Raw genomic sequence first — 22,069 nt, 5'->3', positions numbered from 1 at the left:
TTCTCACGTAGAATTCTTACAGAAAGAGCTCATGCCTTTCACTCTGCCCCACATGAATCTGAGTTCAAAGCATTTGGCATTTAGGCTGTCAAAAGCAGCTGTTCAGGCTTTAGGACACAGTGTTTATATATTTATGTTCTTTAATTCTTTTTTGTATTCTGCCAGTAAAAGCTCTGTTTTTAATGATCCAACAAGCAGGTACAGCAGTTTCATCTGAGTATGTATGCACATGGATTTACACACTTCCTTTACAACAACAGATATTCAGAGATCTTTCCCTAGTCTAGTAAAGTGAACTGTGCATCTTTGCTGATGTGGTAGAGGATTATTGTGATTAATCTGGTTAATTAATTAGTTTCTCTAGGAATGGTTAAAAGAAGAATTGCATTTTTGGTAGAGGTACATCCTGACAGGGGACATTATGGGCAAGTTTATATATTCTCATTTGACAGCAACAGTTGTGGTTTACATTTTACATTCAAATATTTTCTCCTCTGTTATCTGTTTTCATTTGGGCATTTCCAGTTGCTTTGCAGTGAAACAACATATTTTCATTTTTCATCACATTTTTTCAAGTCTTAACCTTACTGTGTGTAGATCACCTCCAGGAAACATGTCTGAAGTCCGATCACCCTACACAGATGTGTCACATTCTTTATTTTTGAAAGATTACCTGCATTATTAGCCAAAAAGCCATTATTCTTTGGAGGAAATATTCTGCTTATTTTCTCTTTATTTTTTCTTTGCTTAATGTGTTGGGTTTTTTTAGTTTTGTTTTATCACAGCAGTATGCCCATACCTAAGCTTTTCATTTTTTTTTCTTTTGTTCCATTTAAAGGTACAGAATTATGCTCCTTTCACTAACTTGGTTTTGTTCTCCTGATATCTGGTCTGAGGAGTTTACTTATATTGACTGCTGCTCAAGTTAAAAAGTTTTCTTCCTACAGTCTTTGTAATTTGAGGGCTTTTTAATGATAGAGACATAACAAAATTTTTACATCATTTTACGAGCTGAACATTGAGAGTTATTGTTGGTTTAGATTATTTCAATATTAATCAAAACAAACAGTCTTCCAGAAAATGTGCATAGAATGGAGGAGCTGGGATCCAACTTCACTTAGTTTTTTAGGCTGGTCACACTCATTTTCAGTGTATCCAGTGATTTTGGAAAGTTTTGCTCATGATAGACTGTGGTGTTTTCTGGGGCTTCAGCTGGATAAAACAGTAATATCAGCTGGTGGCATAAGTTAGCAGGTGGTACATGATAGAGAAATAGTGAACAATTTTCTTAGTACAAAATGATCTGCATCCACCGATTAACTCAAAACGATAAAGCAGTTTCCAGTGCCAAGACACAGGAGCGGGAGCCAAGAACCTGGGCCATGTGAGGTCCTGAGGACCTGGACATGTGAACCATGGACTTCAGAAAAACTTGAGAGCTGTTGCTGCATATTTATCCAGTCCTGACTTCTCAAGATGACTTGCAGTGGGAGGTCCTCCATGCCCTTGGAGTTTGTAGGAGCAGGGAACTCTTGAATAGTGCTGGGAAGATGACACTGCTTACCAAGCTGAAATTGAAGGAATTACTCCTAAATTTTTTTTTCCAGTTCTCCTTTCCCCAGTTTGAAAAGTGTGTTGAATTGTAAGGACTCAGAGAAGCCTTCTAGTTAATAGCCTAAGATTATTCATCAGAATAAGTAGGATTTCCCAAATTTAGCTGAGTTCCAAGCAGGTCAAAATCAAGATAAGATGCACACTCTTTGCAGGCCATGTTTGTTCATGAGGAAAACTATCCACTTGAATAGATGGTGGTTAGGGGTTTTTTTGTTTTGTTTTGTTTTGATCTGTTGCTTTTGCTGTTTCTGTTGCTGTTTTGTTACTTCTGGTTTTGTTTTTGTTTTTGTTTAATATGCGCTTTATTCTAAGAGGAATTAATTTGGATTAGCCCCATTGCCTGTGTTCAGAATAGTGACTTGCTCTTAACTGATTCTTGGTTTGTGTGTTTTAATTTTCAACAGGACTATGAGCATTTCTAATTTTCGCCTTTTTTAAAATTCAGAAAATTTATAATAACAGGTTGTGGGATAGCAGCTTTTCTGCTTCTCTGTCACACTTGGAGATGAAATCTTTCCAATAATAGGGTAGTAGACTGGAGAAATAGTCCCACGAACAAAGAACTGTTGAAACCCTTTGAATTAAAATAGCAGTGCTACTCTACACCTTAATCAATGGAAAGGGCTGTTTGGGCCAAAGGGTTTTTATATTTCTTTTTTGTTTACAGATTTACAAAGAGAATTTTGAAAATTTGTCTTCAGGTCATCCTTCAGAGCAGAGTTGCAATGTAATTACAAGATACATATTGGGGAAGAGGGAGCATGAAAATTAAGATAGCAGCAGTGAGGGTTTTCAAACAATGTATTTTATACTGCAGGAAGAAGGTGATTGCTAAAAGGTTAGCCCAGATTATTATTCATGAGTTTTCTGAGCTGTTAAACAAATTGTTGTGCAAATGTTCATAACCTCATAATTTTCTCCCTCTCAAAAGGTGTTCAGATCTCCACATGTGCAGTAGATCAAGTGTACTTCCAAAAATAGGCATGTTGTTTGTGCTTGCAGTTCCAGATGATCTTGTTACGACCATGGAGCTTCTGCAAAGAGTTATCTCTGGGTTGTGGGGATCCTTTCTCACTTCAGTTCCTCTTACAGCTGGGAGCTGCTACTGCTCTGCAGAAAAACCCTCTCCTTTTTGGGCACTGGGCTTTGCTTTCAAAAAGCAAATGCAATTAAGTCACCCTGATTAGATCATTAGAGCCTTCAGTGAAATCTGCTCAGTAACATGTCTGAACTTTTGCTGTGGTTCCAAATGAATAATTTTTTGGTATTTGACTTTGCTTTGAAATGTGGAGTGCTCTTTGCCTGAGGGGGTATCTGGTATTGTATAAACATGGAAGGTTTCAGACCATTTGAGGGACACAGTGCAGAATAATCCAGCCTTGCTGAAGATCTGAACTATTTCAGCAGTATTATTAACACTGTGCTCTGTGTCTCCTTCATCTTGTTGAAAATTTTAAAAATTAGGGGCCTCCTCACAAACACTTCTGGAAGGGCTCCCAGGCACAACTAGCTGAGCTCCCTCCCTCCTGTATAACTTCTGTATGTGACCCTGTGCATTCAGCACCAGGCATTAAATTTTTAAGGGCATCTCCCTCCCCAGACACTTTGCTCCCACGGTTCAGGATGTGCCTCCAGAGTGGTAACAGAGTGTGGCAAAGTGTGGAACATTGGATATTGTACATTCTCCTCCTCACAGATGGCATGAGGGCATTATTTACCAGCAAAGGTGAATCTGTAGGGAAGGCAGCAATTTGCTTTGAAAACCAGGGTCACTCTCACAGGCCGTGTGACACTGAGCTACTTTCTGTGGCAGCCTCACTCCCTGTCACAGTGCTCTGTGGGAATGCACAAGTCACCAGATGCACGTGACTTGTTCACTTTGCATGGCTTCCCAGTATTGTAGGGGTAAGACATGGCCATAAAAATGACCAGTTAAAGAAAATAGAAGGAAGAATATGAAGGTAACAGTGAGTGATGAAAATACAGATTTAAAACTGGGAAGACAAAATATACAGAAGAAATCCCCTGAACATCTGACACCACCTACTGTGCCTCCACCTACTTAAAAGTAGTTGGAGGTTTCTTGTGAGCACTCTGGCTCTGTTTTTGTTTGTTTGTTTTCAATGCTAGAAATTCACAGATATTTACTAGAGGATTAATCACTGTTCAGCATGATTTAGGCTAGCAGAATTTGACTGCTTGACTAGTGTGGGACCTCTTTGTCAGAAACAAAACAACTACTGAAAATTCTAAGCAAAGCCTGAGGATAGAGGACATTATTTTTTATTCTTCATGGCATCAGACTAATAATTAATAGTTAAGACCATTTTGAGGACTCTTTGTTCTAGAAACAAAGAGTCAGACTGTTAAAGCTACTTATTTTCAGAGTTCCAAGCTTTTGTTTGCAGTTTATAGAAACACAACATTAGTACTTTAGAGTTCACATCAGCTCTGTGCCAATGAATTTGACTATATGAATAGCTGACTTCTTCCTTCCAGCAAAGTGTTTTTCATAGTAAGCATTTTTGTGTGCTCCTCTGCACCACTCCAGTTAACATAAGAAAATCAAGAAAAGGAATGATAGCCTTAAATATAATTGACAAACCTTTTATACTTTCATACTGAAATGTGCTTCTTTTGCCAGTTAGTTTACTAAAATACATTTTTTTTAAAGTTCAGTGTCTTAGGAAAGCAGTAGTACTTGCTAGGGAGGTCATATTTGCTAACCAGAAAATAGTAATTGGCAAAGAGATGAAGCATGGTCTGTTGGTTTAGAAATTATTCTTTGAATTGGCCAATTTTCAACTGTAAGAAAGTCTAGAAGGATTCTATCCCATTTCTGCCTCCTGTTTTTTTTCCCCAATCATGGATAGATTTCATGTGAAGATTTTATTTTTCCAACAAATGAAGGAAATATAAATTGTCTTTGGGATTTTCCTTAGTTCTAATGAGTTAAGCCTAGTCTAGAAAGAATATGCACAGAATGGAGAGATGCAGTTTGGACATGTGCTTTGCTGTTAATACAGGATGTTGTGAAACAGCAGATTCAGGCATTAGGAATGCAGCACTCTGAGGGGGTAGGTTGTGACTCTACTTGCAGCAATTTGCAAAGCATTTTTTGCAGGTCTTTATCAGTTTACTTTTAGTGCTATTTCACTTCCCTTGATAAAGAAGTGGAAGACCCCCTTCTGGCAAAGAAACCTTTGCAAATGACAATGACCAAAGGAAGAGTTTCCCTTCCTGATCCCACTGTTCCATATCCACCAGGAAGATTTTTCAGTTTACACAGTTACTGGCTTTCCATTCTTTGTGGTCTCATCAGTTTTGACTGTGGAAGAGATGTACTTTATCTTACCCCAAAAGATCAGATACTTGGAAGAATTTGTCAAGTGCTTTAATATCTTGTGATGCACTTCTAAAATACCGCTTAATTATTGCTTTTAGGCAAAAAGGCAAATACTAAAAGCACTTGGAAAAGATTATATTTGTAAGATATATGTGAAGGCTGGGTAAGGTCAATCAGATGTTCCTGGCTATGTCCCATTGATAGTCTAGAGAAAGAGAGACCTGGCTCTTCACATGGCTGAGTTTTCTTCTCCTTGCATGCAAGCTGAGTTTACCCCATAGATTTCCACAGAGATTTTTCACCTCTAAGCCATGGCCAGGACTGGAAGAGCTCCTGTGCTGTGGGCCAGAGGTCCTTGTTTTGCTTGGTGATCTGCCCAGCACCAACATGAACCAGGTAGCCTGAGAACAAGCAAAAGTTGCTGCTTGGGGATTTGCCAGAGATTTGAGCATAGGCAGCTCTACAGGAGACACCAGGCAAGTGAGGGTTGTGTGGCTGGAGCTCCCACTGCTCATTGCTCCTTCAGACTGCCCAGTGTGGGGCAATTTAGGAGAGGTCTGTAGCCAGCTTATCTGAGTCATAACATGGCTTTTATGGCCCCTGCTTCAAGGAGCCAAGGATGTTCAAAGTGGCTGATAGCTGCTTGTCTTTATCATCCCTGCAGCCAAAACCAGGCATTTCCACCTATTAATGTGAGGTCCAGAGTTTGAGAGCTCGTCTGAAAATCGGTTTGTTCACCTTGTGAAGGTTAACATTTGGTAGGTACTTGCTTACTTGGAGTATATATTTGACAAAGTAAGAGGAGTTTGCAAACTGTTCTGCATATTTCTTGGGCCATGTTATCACATCTGTCTCAGCCCTTGCACAATAAATGGTGCAGCTGGAGTTGCAGACTTCAATAAGCTGGTATCTGTTGTAGATCCTCAGAAGAAAGGTCTCAAAGGGTGAGTACTGTTTTGTTCCCTCTTCCCCTCTCCCCATTTCAAATGCTATCTAAAAAGGATCCTTTCTACACCATATGTTATCATTATTTGTCTAGTATTTACCAAACCATAAAAAGAGGGCTGCACAGTTTCACAATAGTTTCTGTTCAGATTCCTTTAGGTATTTCATGCAAACAAGACAGGCAGGTTCTGTTAACTAGATTGAATTAGAATTGTCTACAGAATGCTTTTGAAAACATGTGTGAGGTTTTTTGTGCTCTTAGGCCACACAAACATATTTTTTTAAATTTTCACTTGCTTTTCAGAAAGAAAATATAAGAATATCTAGTTAATTTAGAAACATATTGTTCTGGATAATGTTCATCTATGGGGTTTTTTTTCTTCAAATTTTTCTACTGTCTGCCTTTCTCTGATTCCTCTTGGGAGAGCAATTTCTGTTTTCCTTCAGTACAGAAACTATCCTTGTAAAGGTCAGCATGAGCAATACTGTTGGGGAGCTCTATGCACTATGAGTAGTCAAACCTTTACTAAAGAAGGGTCTGTCTTTTCAATGGAAAAATGCATTTTTTATAGATTTTTAGGCCATTAATTTATAAATCATGTAATCTGATACTGACTTATCTCTGTGTTCTGGAAGTAGACATATGCATTTAAATTTCAGACCTTTGAGTTCTGAAATTCAGCAAAATGCTGTCCTAACAATTATTACCATTTAGTACCTAAAATTCCTCTTTGAGAAATCTCTTAAAAGCTTTCAGTTTTCCAGACAGGGAGCTTTATATGACATTTATAGGAAAAAGTAAAAGGTATTGGGAAAGAATCTAAACCATTACTTATAACATCAACAAACAGTCCCTCTGTTCACATTCTGACAGGGTCTGTGGAATCATCAATTTCTTGAATTACACCAGTGAATCAGAAGAGACATCCAGGTACTGCTGCTACTGAGTTCTTTTGTTATGCCCTACTTTCTTCTGTTAGAGCTCTGGCAGAAAGATATATGACATAAAATTATCTACTAATAGCTCTGAAATAATCAAATTATTATTTCTCTTTAGAATTCAGTGCTCCTTCAGAAAAATGAAATATCATCTTATTTCTTTCAGCATTGTTGTACAACTTGCACCCTTGCCTTATTGGACACTATTGAAATTACTGGCCACTTATTCAGTTCCTGAGATAAACAGAACTGAAAGCTCAGTCAATGCATGTCAGGGCAGATATGATCATCCACTAGATTTTTTTCCACTTGTCTTTCTTGCACTACCTAACCTTCAGTGAACTCCCTGCAATATCTGCTTTCACAGAACTCTCCTTAATCCACCTTCATTGTCAGACTGGGTTTTCTGTTTGACTTTTAGAAATAGAGAAATAGTGATACTTCTGGTAATTTCAATAACTAGAGAAAAATGATTGAGGATGGGAACTCTTTTAAGAGGGTTAATGGGATAATAGAGTAACATTGTCAGTGTGAATGAAAGTCTTGAATATGTTCATGTCTTCATAAGAACTTAGTATTTCCTTTTGAGTTCATCAGATCAGAGTACCTCTTCAATTTTGTATTACTTTAGCCCAGAACCTTCAGGTTAAAAAGAAAAAAAAAAAAAGTTTCTCAGTCTCTCTTCTGCAGCAACCAAATGTAAAATCCTATAGTATGGAATATTTGTCATACAACTATTGTCTCCCACATAAACCATCTTTGCATCTCCTTTCTGAGTGGATGAGAATAAGATCTGTGTTTTCTAGCTGGTCAACCTGGATATTATTTCTGGGAACAACAATGCCTGTCATCACTTTATGTTGTGAACAGCATGCTGAATAGGATAGTACTGCTGAGTATATCTCAGGGTCATGATTTCTCTCAATCAGAATTGATACCAGTGCAAGCCAGAAGATAATCTCTTGAGGACACTGAAGGGAAAATATGCACCTCTGCAGTGCACATTTAGATGCTGTGAGCTATCATCACAGAGTTTTCCTTGCTAACAACTGTATCAGAGAATAGAAGGCCTTGATGATTGTAAGTAGACAATATACTTTTCACTGCTGCTTGAAGAAACAGGTTATATTTCCATCTAAAAAACAGGCAAGTGAAGGATGAGGAGCAGAGACCAAAAAAAAAGTAAGTATTGCTCCATGGCCAAAATAGGAATTACTTTCTAGTTTCCAAGATAACACCAAGACATACAGTAAACACCAGACAGAAGCAAAGCTACATCTATAGAGTGTATGAACATATTTATTTTCACAGGCTAGGCACCTTCACCCATGTTCAGACACATCTTAGAAGACCACTGCCAGTATGTTTTGCTTTTTAAGTCCTACAGGGTCACCTGTTGGAAAGCAAATTAATCTCAGATTCCTTCACAAACAATACATTCGAGCCCATTCTTTCTTCACTTTGAATCTTTCAAATCTGTTTTTGAGGCTTAAAGACACTTAAAGATAATAACCTCTAGGGATGCCTGTGGTAAACACATCCCATGAGCTTCTGTGGAATAAGGATTTCTTTTGTGTGCATACCTGTAACTCACAAGACATGCTCTCAGCAGTATCAGTAACCAGGCAAATGGATAATCTCAAGTACAAACCTACATTATGTTCTATCTGCAGTATTTATTAGCTGTTGGAGGCTGTGCCATGTAATTAGAAGAAACTGAGACAGTTTTTTCAAATATTTGTGTATACCTTTTTTGTTTGAACAGATAACATTTTTTTGCTGAATTTAGGAGAGGGAAGGCACTGAGTATTGTGAGGTCATTGGAGAGTCACAAAAGAGCAGAAGAAGCTATGTACTGCTCATCTGGTTTTGTCTAATAAAGTTTACTTCATTTCAAAGTTTTAAGATTCAAATTGGTAAATTTTCAGCAGTTCTAAGGATGCCGTGTTCTGAAATGTGTGTATGTGCTAAAAGAAGACTAAATCATGGAAGAGAAAATTCAAATGTACGTACTCCTGTCACTGGACCTCTCTCTGATATGCAGAAAAGATATCTATTGGCTCATACTAATCATGGAGTGGTGTGGGTTGGAAGGGACCTTAAAGAGCATCTGGTTCCTCCCCCCTGCCATGGGCAGGCACACTTTCCACTAGGGCAGGTACTCAGAGCTTCATAGAACCTGTCCTTGAAGACTTTCAGGGATATTAGGCTTGTTTTCTCCTTGTTTTTGATACTTTGTCATTTAAGAGTGATGCTAGCACTGTAGCTGGAAAGGTTTTTGGGGAACAAAGGTGTTCTGTGTAAAGATCCCAACTTGTGAAATGTTTCTCTTTTGTAAAGAGAAATGACATTTCTCTTTACAGCACATGAGAATACAGAATTGCACATTCTGTTCTGCATGAATGTGTTAGATCCCCTCCCCCAAGCTGTCCTCAGGAAAAAAGCCTAAACTCTGCTGCAGATTATTATCCACTGGTGAGCAGCCTGGCCCCTTACAAGTTGGAAACCATTTTATAATCTGTAGATTCTTTTCAATTTTAAAGCCCCGTGTTGGCTTGTGAACAATGATGACATCAACTCTTGAAATCCAACTCTAGCTTTGTTCCCTGTTCTGTAAGGTTTATAAAGCCAGTAGCATTTGGTTTTCTTCCCAAATAGGATATATTTAAACTGACATATCTGATTAATGGGCTGATGTTATGGTTTGTTTATTATTGAGTTTACATTGTAAGTGTGAGAAGATAATTTTAAGAAGAAAGTTTTGAAGTACATAATAAAACGTATTGCAGTGAGAACTTCTGAACAATATATAGTATTTGACTATCTATATATAAATCTGAAAATTAAATTAATATGTAAATATTCTTATCAATGAAAACTTAGTGTTGCTTTGTAATAGCGATGTCACAATAATTTTCCACAGCCTAAAGTTGGCTGGAGATAATTAGCCCCTAGCATCATAGTAGTGATATCTGATTGAATAAAAACAGGAATCACTTGGGACCTTGCAGAATCTCACTGTTTGTGTATAACATTATATGTACTTGATATTTATCTGTCTCACTTATATGAGATAAACTGATATTATGAGATAGTAAGACTGACTTAGTCTCCTGGATTCCACTCTAATTACTCTGTAACTATTCAATTGTTAGCTGGTGTGTGCTGCACAAAGGCATTTCTGAGCTCATAGTTCACTTCTAATTGTGTAGATGACAAGTATGTGTTTAAGAAAAGGTGGAAGATAATAAATTCAGTTAATCATAAAACAGGTAGGCTTTTTTTGTTTAATGTTATAGTTCAAAGTTTTAGGTGTTCTAAGGGAAAATGTGGGAGACTGTGCTTACTAAAACCTTCCTACTGTGCTAAGACAGTGATCCTTACAAGAGGTTAAGAGCAAACTTAATGTGGTGTATAAATGTAATACTTTTCTGTAGCAGTTTTCCCTGCAGTGTGCTGGAAACTGTTCATGAGTTAATTACTGCAGAAGCCATGTAAGGTAAAAAGGTACTGTGAGTTCTGTTGTACATGGTGGGCCAAGGACAGAAAAGTGGTTTTATGACTGAAATGGGAACCAAAGCTTGTTAACTCTCAGACCATAGAAAGCTAGGATTGGATCAAAGTTATTCACCCATTTCTCTGTGGTCAAGGGAATTCTAATTAAATTTTCTAAGAATGCTTTAGTATATTGAGAAATACTTGGTAAGACTTGCCAAAATATGAGGTTGCCACTGCAGTTCTCCACCAATTTTTCTTACCCAGGTTACCCTCAATGAGTGTTCTCTAAATTGCTTCTGCTCTACAACTTACTTCCTTAAAAGAAAATAAAAGCTTTGAGGCATATAAATGAGGTAGGTTTTGTTTTTTTCATAAAAGCAGAACAGAAGAGCAGGCAGGCATCCTGACAGGCGGGTACTCTACTGCATAAACCCCTTCCTAAATTGTCCAGGGCAGTAGTTAGAATGGTGGTTTTTGGCTGAGACCATCATTTGGAGTTGTGGGCTTTAAGTTATTAGCATACCTGTCCATTAGAGTTGTTTTGTCTTCTGGAGGTACACAGCAAAAAGGTGGAACAAAATGTGTGTACACATTTTTGTTTATTCTGCCTTCTGAGTAAATACCTTTTCTTTTTTTTTTCTGTTGGAGTGAGGGAGCAACTCCTGTAACCTTATAATTTTGAATGGGAAGTAATTCAAATTTTTACCATTTTGAGTAGTTTTTAAAAGGTTTAAATGGATAAGCAGATCACAGCCTAAAAAATTAGGTACATTTAATCAATATTGAAGGCCAAAATGAAGTTCAAAAGCAAGAACTTATTAAAGAAACATTACAGTTAAGTCTGAGCAATGAAAGATGACAAGTCCATGCATTTTTTTGCATTTCAGAGGATGTTGTTCTCAGTAGACCATCAGTTGTTCTTGCATACACCATACTGTGCTTTTCAGCAATGGTTGTTGTATGAATAACCAGGTCAGCCAGTTGTTTAAATAATGTTGGGAGAAAAATACCACAGAAAAATGAGAGAGAGAAACAGTTATATGCTTTAAACATCACATTTTCTCTATTATTCTTACTTTTCAAAATACTTGAGACAGCTTATGAAAATCTTTTCCTTCTTAGGTCATCATTGTTTCTTTATTCCTTTATAAAGATTTATAATATTTTTTGTTGTTTATCTTCAGCAATATATTGTGATTCCAAGAGGAGATGATAATGATAGGAAGAAGGGAGTGAATAATAGAAGAGATACACTGTTGGAAACCAAAATAATGCATTTTTCTAATTTTTCCAATTTCCAACAGTGGGAAAAATATGGAAAAATCATAAACAATCTTCTTGACACTCACTTAGTAAAGTTCAGTCTCTGAATCCATATTTAGATTGTTGGCTATCTCAGATATTGCATGTCAGTGCTTGAAAACTCTCAATTGAACTACTAACTGAAAATTGGTCTGTTTCATGCACATCTTACCAGAATTAGTAGGAGGCACAGGAAGGTACCTCCTTGTAAACTCATAAGCCTCATTGGGCAGCCAAGTTTGAGATCTTCAGCCAATGTTTTTTCAGTTTTCCAGGTCTGTACAATGGAGGCTTTTTGCATACAGAATTTTGCATCACAAAGGACTGAGTAAAGTTCAGGTTCATGGATTCAAATCAGGTTTAGATTACCTCAGAGAAATTAGGACTAGTCGTCATATTTTCTTCAGCTTGCACCAACCAGTCTGGGTTTGTATGTTGCACTGCAGAGTAATACTTAAATTGTGTAGTGGAAGACAGAAAAATCATAAATACAGGAATAATATCTTTTATGTAATGTCTTGGTTGCTTTTTTATGAAATGTGGAAAGAGGAGAGTCTGATAAGCCCCCACCCCTGTAGGTGCTAGGGCCCAAGAGCAACCAAACATTATATTCATGTCTAACTTCATTAATGAAAAGAGTCTCCTGGATTTCTTCTATGATTATTCCTAATTATATGTTTAATTATATACTTAAAGCATAAAGCCAGGACTGAAATATACAATACCCTGCAGGTTCTTGCTTAAAAACCACTAGACTTAAAAGTCATCTAAGGTGAACAAGGAGTTACATTTTCCTTTGCTATTGTACAGGAACTGGAGTACAGATACAATACTGTATTTATATTGAGGCAGTGCAAAAATAAGATGTTTCAACACAGCAACTCTGCATGGGTAGAGAGACAAGAAATGGAGAAGGCAATGTGACCCCGAAAAAATTTTGAACCCCCTGAATACCAGACTATTTTTTTACTTTAAAGGTGTAAACATTTTATATCTCTGAAAAAGTATAATTTGGACTGTGATCTGAATTCCCTTGAGGTTTTTGTTTTCTTGTTCTGGCTGTTTGCTTTTAAAATCTACTATATATATTATATGAAATCATGTAAAATAATAGGTTTGATCCTCACTAAAATGAAACACAAGGTTTTAGCTATTCTTTTACAAGAACTGTGAGGAAGACGAAATCAATGATGAAGAGAAGACTTATTTTTTGTTGTTGTTGTTGTTTGGAAATCAAAACCAAAATAGTTTGCCTGGTTAACAAATGTCATTTTCAGCTGTAATGTTCAATGAGTTTGAGCTAAAGAGTATGTGCAGCTTGAGGGATATGTAGATGTAGAGTGTCCTGGAAAATGTAAATCTTGAAACATAAGAAGTCATAATGTTTTGTGCAGACCTCTTCCTTTGCTATCTCTCTGAGTACATTCCTGGTTTGAATTTCGGGGGTTTTTGTTTCCATGCTTCCTGTAGCACCATTTGTCATTGGCCATCACCACCTGTGTCACCCCTCACCCCCACAGTTGTTTAAAAGCTGTCGTGTAGATGCCTGCACTTGATCCTGTACATTGATTGTGTTTTCATGTGATTAAAGACTTCACCCTTTCCCATCTTTGGCAGATACTTGTGTGCTTAACATTTCTGTTGGAAGAACCTCTTGGGCCTGATCCCAGCTGAGTTACTATCCTCACTTTTTCCCATCCCAGCATTGTTGAGAAACACCATTTTCTCGCATCCTTCCCACAAAACCATTGTGCACAGGAAATAGGCAGTTGATCCTCATTTCCTTCCTTCAGTTTCAAGCTGTTTTAGAGGACTTATGAGTCAGCATCTCATTTAGTTGTATATCATCATCTACATACTCATCTCAAGCCCTTTGTGTTCTCATTATCATTTCCCTGCAGCTTCAGCTGATTGCATGTCTCTGCAGGATTTCACCCAGAGACTGTAAACCTAAGGAACACGAATTGTCATCCTAATGTCCTGGGGTCCTGGCTTAGCCTCCTTTTGCTTCATTCTGTACTCCTGCATTTCTCTGATTTTAGCTGCTTTTATTCTCAACAACAGTGTCATCTTCCTCGGTGACCCATGATAAATGCAATGTGTTTAATGTATTCTGCTTTTGTAAGGACTTCCCTTTTGAAATCCATCAGAAGCATAAATCAACAGCATATTACACAGAACAAAAAAGAAGGGGAAATCTTAAAATGCTCCTCTTTTGCAGTGCTGCCAGTGAAAAGGCATTTCAGCTTGTATGTCACTGCCAGCCAGAGCAGCAGTGCTGCATTCCTGCGGAGGGAGCACATTGTGCTCCTAATACCCTTCTGTGACATTATTTCAGACTGACTCAGGGGGACAGATGTCTCCTACTAAATCATCAACACAAATGTCTCAAGCATCTGTGTTTTCCTCTGGAGACTTAGAATTTCAGTGTTCAACAGGTCTGATCCTGCTTAAAATGGTAAATATGTTCCTTTGATCTGCTTAGCAAGCAGATCCCACAAGGCAGACTTGCAGTTCATTCACCCTTGTTTTGAGGGCTCTGGGATAATGACTAATACAGTCAGTCAGCCTCAGGGTATTAATCCTTGTCCTCCCTAAGCTGCTGCATATTCCTTTGGGCACCACCTTACAAGTGGTGTTCACCAGACTTTCCTTATGTCTTCCTTTGATGACATTCAGCACATTCCTGGAAAACTTTGCTTTCCTCCTATGACTCTTAGCCTTCTACACCCTCTTCCAGGGCCACCACTTGCTCAATTTAGGTTTAAAGTTCAAAAGCAACATGTTTTGCAGCTGTTTCCTTCCTCTCTGGTACTCTTCCCATTACAATGATGTCTGGCTCCCAAAATTTTCTCAAATGTAACACCCTTTCTGCTCATACCTGCCAGTGGTAACACTCTGCAACTGTTTCTTAGTTGTGTGTTATGTTCCAGCCCCAGCTTCTACTCTTCTTGGCCTCTAATATTTTCCACCTTTTTCCAGAGGAAACTACTTATGTTCTTTTGTTGATTTTTTAATGTATTACTTTTCTGTGTGCATCTGCCTGTATTAATCTGTTTCTTTTGCATGCCAGTCCAACATGTACAAGCATTGGTGCCTCTTGTAGTCTGACTATTTGCTTCCACAACTCATAAAAACATAACACTAGTTTCAACAGGAGCCTCTGTGCTCTGAGGGTATTAACAGAAAGTGGAAATCCTGGTCTTTTTTCCATCTCATTGGGAAGTGACAGGCCCTTTCACAGGTTTTCTTTGCACTGTTTGAGCTGGTCAAGTAATGTTCATTCAAGCCAGCTAAGGATCTGCACTCATAGATGAAAATGAAATCACAAGCTTTGTACAACTCCATTTAGGAGAAGGCATAGGATCCTATCTGCTGGCCAGCAGAGGTTGCTCAGAGCACGTTAGTTGAGTGTTCTGCACTCTACAGTTCCTTATTTCTTAGTAAGTCAAGTCCAGGGTTTTTTAATCTTCTTTGGGATTTGCTCCAACATCCTCTCTCCTCATGCTGGATATTTGTTTTGATGCCTCATCTTTCTGGAACAATGACTGAGTTGGTGAGGGAAGCAGAAGACAGGGGATTGTCCCAGAAACCTGTCCCTGGAGTCGAGAGATCGCAGCCCTTGCTGCATTTGGAAGTTGGAAAGCTTTCCTTGGATTCATTTCCAATCATTGTGGACTATATATAACCATATGCTTGCTGATAGATGGAAAAAAATCATACTCCTCTACAATCTAGAAGTAAAGGAAAAAAGAGATCATTATTGGTTTCCATCTTTAAATACCCCTGAGGTTAGTGGAGTGCTGATGAAGGCATCAGTGTGGTGTTGAGTTTGGACAGAAATGCAGACAGTTAAGAAATATTTTGGAAAGATCCAAAGGAAGCCATGCTTCAGGTTTGGATTCAGACCCAAATGTCTTCAAATTTCATTCATAATAACGTCTTTACGTGGGCTGCAGTAATGGTCTTAATTATATTTCTCCCACACTGGCATGTCTGGATCTTCTGTAGGAGATCTGGTTTGCTACATAACACCATGGATGCCTTGTCAGTCTCCTGGAGGTGCCTTATGCAGGAGTAGAAGAAGCCTCCTGCTGCACTCCTGTTGTGGGTCTGGACTTGTGTGTGGTTCTTTTCTGCAAAGCTGTGTTTATTCAGAGAACACTAGCTCCTAATCCAGCAGCATATCCATATGATTTCAAATAAATTCCTGCAGGAGGAGGGAGAGACTTCTGGATCTAAGATGGACTCTTTTTATGTATTTTAACTGCATATCTTCGTTCATCTACTTGCTTTAAAATAAATACCGTATTGTGATGAGAGGAGGGGAAGAGTTAAGGATTTCTCTGGATTGAGGGTGAGAAGTGTTGCAGCTTTCCTCAAGCATCCTCATTTTCTTACCCACACTTAGGTCAGAATTCATGTTTCACTTCCTTTGGGACTAGGAAAGTCCAGAGAAAAGTGAAACAATTGTAATCCTCCATGAGGTGACAAGGTTTGAGGAAACTAAAGTAGCTCAAGTTGATCCTATGCAATGGCTTTAGGAAGGGTGACTGTTGCACCCTTTTAAAGCTGCCATTGGGCAGAGTAATGTCCCTTCTGAAGTGTGGCCTTGATGTATAATGATGCCTGAATGTCAAGCAGACATGCAGGATGATTTTTTTCCCCTTGGAAGTCTTGTGTGTTTGGCATTGAGAAGGGACTTGGTCTTATATGATCCTTTTCCTTTTTTTTTCTTTTTAAAGAGAATTGTTTGATAAAAGCCAAGAAGGGTTTCTCAGGTTTGCCTATATGGGGTGGTAACAGTATAAAAACATGAAAAACCCCAATATAGTTTCAGTATTACCGAGACATTAGCAACAGACTGTTTTGTCTTTGTGGTTTGGAACTGGAATGTTTCCAGTTGTTGCCGGAAGGCTACATTTAATTTGTACTGTGTTTGCATAAATAGCTTATTTGTAAAAATCACATTTTACTTGAACAATTCTAAATTATGCAGTTATCATAGGGAGAAAAATGATCTATTGTTCTCTTTAAAATAAAATGGTACTGCCCTTCCAAAGTATCCAACGGACAAAAGCATGAAAAATCATAGCATACTTACAAGTTGCTTATCTCATCCCCAGAATCAGCTCTCACATGCTCATATCCTCTGGGTTTGTAAAATTCAAAAGATTTTTTGAATTACACTCTTAATTGTGATGTTGGCATTATAATTACTTGTTAAATAAGATTCTTTAACAATGACGTCCTTGTTGTCAAAGCAGTTGCATTTCTTTGCCTGGTATGAATAGCTGCATGTTCTGAACTGGGAAGCAGCAGTTGTGGGAGCCTGACTTTGTTGAAGGAGAAATTGATTGCTTAGAGAAGGTTTTTTAGAGCACTCTACAAAAATCTCCTTTACCCACAGGCAAATGAAGATTAAGGAAAATAGAGGACATCCACCTCTGTGAACTCAAATGTCAGTAGGCAATTTCCCCTCCAATTAGCATCTCGTTCATGTGTTGGAGGAAAAAATAGTTGGGTTTTTTTGGCCCTTAAACCCCTTTTAGCAAATTCTCACATTCTGTAGGGTTCAAGATCAGAGGTAGAATAGTAAAGAGAGATGTGATTGGCAAAGACTTTTTATTCATACCATAGTTTCTCTTATTCTTTTTTTCAGTTGTGGTTACACATGAGTTACACTGTATTTCTAAGTTCTGCTTGTCCCTGTAGTAAGTGTGAAATGAACACAAAAGTGTAATGACTGTTGCTAATTCCAGCCAAGAGCTGTATCATTTCTCAGGAAGAAATGTTTTGTTATTTGTCAGTTATGGTTTACATATATGGTTTTTATATATATGTATATATATATATATGAATCTCTATGGCTCAGCTTTCAGCCATTAACTCTTACATTAGAACATTCTTTGTTTCTTTGACATACAACCACATGTAGCACATCTGAACTGAGTTTCAGCAAGAGTTCTGAGAATATTGCATATTAAGTATTGATAGAGCGTATTGTTCTCTGCCACATGTGCATTTCCTTCATTGTTTTTCAGTTCTCTTCTCTTCTCTTCATTCAGTATACTTTCAGTATGTACACATTATTCTTTTTGAATTTCTATTGTTCTCCTTTTTCTTTTCCTGTTAACAATTATCTCTCCCCTCCCCTTCTTTTCTCTCTTTGATCCACAGGTTTTGCAGTGCATGTTGGTCTCCCTTCATTCAGAACTTGACATTCAAAGGTACATGATGAAAATTGAATCCTCTCAGAGAGTTAGTACTGTACTTTCTTTTTTCTGCACTCTGCTGTGAATTGAGTTTGTTACCCTTTAATTGTGTGTGTCTTGCTTCACAACTAAAATTCTCAAATAAATATGAATCTGCATGCTTTGTCTCTCTGTATTTCACAGCAATGAAGTATTATGCATATAGATTAATTGCATATGGGAGTGTGATGCATGTGCGTCCTCTGAGGATTTTTTAAATTCTGACTTTTCCTTTAATGGCATGACAGACATGAAGCTCTTATATTAGGTGCTCTGAAATACACCAAAATTGAATGGGAGATCCTTGATAAATAAGTGATTCCTAAACATTGTCCCAATTCCAGCTTTATATTTCTTTTATATACATACTTGGAACTGGCTTAGGTGTTACAAGTCTTGCTGCAAAATTAAGGACATCCCTGTGGGCAGAGCAGTAAATATTGTTGTATTGAACATGCAAAAAAATCTTACGTGTGCAACTCTCAGAATTATCTTATATGCACAGTGTGCCTCTGAAGTCACCTGTATTTCACCTTTCATCCTGTTGAGCTTCTCCTCCATTTCCAGATGGCTTGTAATGCCATACAGAAGGGATGCCTACAACAGGTACCTTTTTTCCCCCAGAGAGGCAGTGGATGTGTACAGGCCTTGCAGGTACACACCTAAAAGGTGCCTCTGCGTGGTTTCTACCGCAGCCAAGAGCGCAATCGCAATCATGAAAGCCCCAGGAGGGAAAGCAGGGAGGACCCGGAGCAGGCAGAGCTCATTTGCACCTGATTTGTGTTTCCCCTCTCAGGATTTAAGGAGGCCAATAAACATGGGACCACAGGGAAGGGCGGGAGAGGTTGAGGTGTGGAGAGCAGAAAGGTTTCTCCTCCTTCGCCAAGGTGGCCTCGAGGGAGGGAAAAAGAAGCAGAAGAGCAAGGTGACGAGTTGGGAGAGAGGAGCAGCAGAAGCTTCTACGGCCTCTCTCCTGCGGCAGCCCCCTAACTCTCCCTGGTGCCAGAGCAACAAGCTCTAGTAAGTGCTTCAACACGGTTCCTTCCACGAGTAGAGGCTAAAAACAAGTGCGTGGTGTGGGTGTGCTGCCTGTCCTGGGCCATTGCTCCTCTGGGGCTGGCAGCGCACCCTGCCTGCTGCCCTCACCCCCACCCGCCTGTGCTGGGCTCTCCTGTCGGTGGGCCTTTTTTGGGTATTTTTAAAATAGCATGTTAATGCAGAGCGCCTTCTCAGCTTGTAGAAGCACAGAAAAACAGGTTTTTCCAGGATCGCTGCTCTGTGTGCCTTTGCTTTGGGAAACAGCACAGAAACAGACCCTCCTGTTTTCTTCAGGGACCTGTGTGGGAGGAACAGGGATGGGTAAATAATCTTGAATCAGAACTCACTATCCCCTAGGTACATTTAGGCATCTGGTATGTATTCTTCCCCCCCCCACCTTAGTTTTTGCATGTGGTTTTAAGCATGTAAAGATCTTTCCCCTTTAATCAGCATAATGACAGTTTTTGTTTAAATCATCCCTTTTAATCTTCACAGTTCTCATGGTGATTTTGGGGATTGTGTAGGTAGGAGTTACCTCAGCCACTGCTGATGAAACACAGCCATCTCCTGGATGGTGCAAAGGGTCGTGCTGGGTTGTGAATACTTTGCAGTAGAGTTTTTCAGGAGGGAAAAGAAAAATAGCTTCCAACTGAAACTGCCATACGGCCTTAATTAAGACAAATGCTGATATCCAGGCTGGAATTTATGGATGACTTATTTAAACAAAGCAATAATAAACTGAAGCTGTGATGCAAGAATATGACAGAGACTGTGAAAGACGAAATTTTGGTCTGAGGAAAATTGATAGACTCGTAGAAGCCTTGGCAGGGAAAAATAGTGAGGTGACCCGTGGCTTTTTTAATTTTACTCTCATGTGTGAATAAATTCTTCACATGACAAAGGACTAGAATAAAACAGAGAGATAAATTATTTTATTATAAAGGTTTCTTTCATTAAGTATGACTTTTGCTTTTTATTAGTGAGTGGCTAATAGTTTTCTCTGTTTTACTTCACTTTCTACCCTCAAATCTCAGGTGTTTGTAGAAAAAAAAAACCTTGGATTTGGACAGAAGCATACTGCAAAATATTTTTACACTTTAATGTGGATGGCTTGGGGTTTTCTGATATTACACGTATTCCAAAGAGATGTCACAGCATGCTGCATATTTCAGTCTGGACTTGTCTGGACCAATTAAGCTGCTCTTAGACGGGCTGTTGAGTTCCTTAGGGCAGCATTTTCAAATGCAAGTTCCTGCAATTAAACATCTGAATAAGAGGTCTGGCAGCATAAGTGCTGAGCACCTACAGCTTTTATTGTTCCTAATGAATATCTTTACTATAGACACACAGCTTTCCTGAAAAACAGGTTTCAATTTATCTAGTTGCTTACAGTTTAAAAAAAAATGGAAAATGTTATTTTATGTTAGTAATTTATAATAGTTCCGTGAAAAACTTTTTTTGCTAACTCTGGGGATCAACCAGCTGAAGAGCAAGTCATGGTCTTGCCTAGGGGGAGCATCCTGCTCGGTGATTCACAGCACTCAGGATTAAAAGAAATGAGTTTTGGCAGCTTGCCACAGCAGGGAGCATGCAGCTGGCCACCAACAGGAGCTAGCAAGGCTCGTGGGAAAACGTGCAGATTTTTAGGATGATTTGAATATCATTACAACCTAAAAATATGGCAGATAAACTCTGTCCCATCATTAGACATGGTTTTTTTTCCTCTAGGTGGAAAAAACTGGGGTCAGCATCAATGAATACAGAGTAGTAGATAAAGATCCTGTCATAAGCGGAGAGGAGTTTATTTACCTTCGAATAAATTGAGTGAAATGTCCACTCATTGGAGCATCCAGAGCCTGTCACAGGATGGGTGGTGCGTGGCTGTGACTGAGCATTACCGGTGCTGATGGCTGAGGTATCTTCCCCTCCTTTCACCATGGCAGGGAGGAGGAATGCTTTATTTACCTTACTTGGAGAAGTTCTTCTGGGTCTGTTTCCTCCCCTTCTCAGAGCATGCCAAGATCTGCTCCGGGGCAGCACCTCACGTTCGCAGCGCACCGAATTCACTGCCTGGCTCAATGACCGCACGGCAGGTGGCCGGGGGAGGGCTCTGTGCCTTGCCCCTGCTGGCATCGCTCCCGTGTGAGCGTGGTGAGCTCAGGCTGCCCTCGGCACCCCCGGGGCAGCTCGGGCAGGATCTGGCACAGAACATGCCTCCAAGCCGAGGAGGCTCCAGGCAAGTGGGGTACCTTGCTTCACTGCTAGGGTGGTGGGCAGCCATGGCTCAGGCGTTTCTCCTTATCAAAGAGGAAATAATTCTGGCCATTCATACCATAGAAATCCATATTGCCACCAAACTGAGCTGCGTGTGAGAAAGAACTGGCTTTGTAACTTGTTGTTGTTGATTCAACAGAAAAGAGTGAAAAGTTTGGGTTTGAAATAGAGAAATGAAAGCTAGACACGTGTGTTAGTCCATGAGCAGGCATCAGGGAGAAGAATAACTAGCGCCTGCAGGATCTGTATGTGGGCGAGTGGGCAGCTCCCTCCCACTCTCTTGAGCTCTGGAGAACACGGATGCTGGCATGTGCCTGCTCCTGGCATGGTACCATTTCCAGCTGGTGGCATCCCAAAGAAAGATGCCACAGATTTTTACATCTTGTAATGGTGAAAAAGCACCAGAAGCACAGAAGTGAGTTTGTTACAAGAGATGGTTTGATGTTGCATTCAGCTGCTGAGTCATCTCCTCACACCCAGCTCCCCCAGTGAGACAGAGTACCCAAATACATCAGTTGCACAGAGGTAATACAAAATTTAGTTTATACAGCCATGTATAAGCATTTAACTTTTCTGAGAAAGTGCTGTGGAAAAATATGGAAAATGCTTAAAAATGAAATAATATGGGTAGCATTCGCTTTCTCTTCAACAGTAATGTGTCACTAATAGCATGTCCAGGCATGTAAAACCCTGTTGGTGTATTAATATGGAAACCCAAAGACTCTATCTGTGGAAAAAGCAGATCCATCCTTCAGACAACAATAATGTGACACAAATATGATGAAGTATTGTTGCAGTAGTAAGAATTCACATGCTGTGGTAATACTTCAGGGTTAATAAACTCATCATACATGAAACA

At 39.1% G+C, this 22,069-nt stretch overlaps 1 protein-coding gene across 14 annotated transcripts in view; it reads left to right on the top strand.

The window, feature by feature from the left end:
- The window catches only part of KIAA1217 (KIAA1217 ortholog), a 355,044-nt gene that overhangs the window by 232,949 nt on the left and 100,026 nt on the right, over window positions 1–22,069 (top strand). Inside the window, exon 1 of one of the 14 annotated variants that reach the window (XM_071428815.1) lies at window positions 17,855–17,874. The exons of the other annotated variants lie outside the window; for them this stretch is intronic. The gene's annotated coding sequence lies outside the window, so the exon portion shown is untranslated. Of the gene's footprint in view, window positions 1–17,854; window positions 17,875–22,069 lie in introns of those variants that run through there. 14 annotated transcript variants of the gene reach the window in all.

Source organism: Agelaius tricolor, unplaced genomic scaffold, assembly GCF_023055355.1.
Source record: "Agelaius tricolor isolate 1412-34295 unplaced genomic scaffold, bAgeTri1.0.p SCAF_6, whole genome shotgun sequence".
Lineage (NCBI taxonomy): Eukaryota > Metazoa > Chordata > Aves > Passeriformes > Icteridae > Agelaius > Agelaius tricolor.
The sequence above is the reverse complement of the archived record's forward strand: the minus strand, read 5'-3'. Positions and strand labels throughout refer to the sequence as shown.